Source organism: Cornus florida, unplaced genomic scaffold, assembly GCF_030987335.1.
Source record: "Cornus florida cultivar Cherokee Brave unplaced genomic scaffold, ASM3098733v1 CherokeeBrave_3.0.0_Hap2_Chr06, whole genome shotgun sequence".
NCBI classification, from domain to species: domain Eukaryota; kingdom Viridiplantae; phylum Streptophyta; class Magnoliopsida; order Cornales; family Cornaceae; genus Cornus; species Cornus florida.
The window spans coordinates 3,612,628-3,613,485 of NW_026775576.1; positions in this window are offsets into that span (position 1 = coordinate 3,612,628).

The following is an 858-nucleotide window of genomic DNA, read 5'->3' on the forward strand; positions in this document are numbered from 1 at the left end:
TGATCGATGTTACGGATAGTGAGAGAACTGCACTGTTAGTGTCACTTGTAGTGTCACCTCTAGATTCTAAGATGGATTGTTAGAGTCGTACCATTGTGGTAAGGACTCACGTTTATTTGGAGACAGGTTGTTATCACATTGGTTTTGGAGACAGTTTATGACTAGGAATTGTCCTTTCTTTTCTAAACACCCTAGGACACGATGTCTATAGAGTTCATTATTGCATCATTTTGTCTTATGCAGTTTCGTTTACTACCATGTTAGTAGTATGATTTATGATGTTGTGATGTATGAGTAGGTGGAATTGTGTCCACATTTGCCTTCTTGTTGTGTGGCATTAGCATGCCTTCTTTATATGCTTAGAGATGCCATGTTGTTACTACATTTTTGTGACATGCTTTTGTGCTTACGTGGAGACGTGTTGCATGTACTTTTGATTTTTATCTATATGAATAGATTTTCCTTCTGGTAGTTGCATTCATTATCACATGCATGACTTCCAGGTTTGGTTTTCCCTTTTATTTTCCCTCGGTCGCACGTAGCGTGTATGCTGGTTTCCACAATGGTTTTGTGTTTGGTTCATGTAAGGGACTTCACAAGGAGTGAGTCTCTTCTCTTCGTTGCATTGTGCACAGTTTTGGGGTTGGTTGGTCTGTGACGATCACTATCGTTGTCTTGAGTCCTTGGTGAGGATTTGATGTATTTTGGTCGGCTTACTTCCATGTAGGAGGTGAAGTCTTTGACCTTGTTGTCTTTCATTTCAGAGATGGAGTTGTACAGTTGTCCTTTTTAGGACTGGTGGTTCCATTTCTTTCGTGTCTTCCCTTGGGGAGTTTCTGCCGTAGTTGTTGAAGGAGT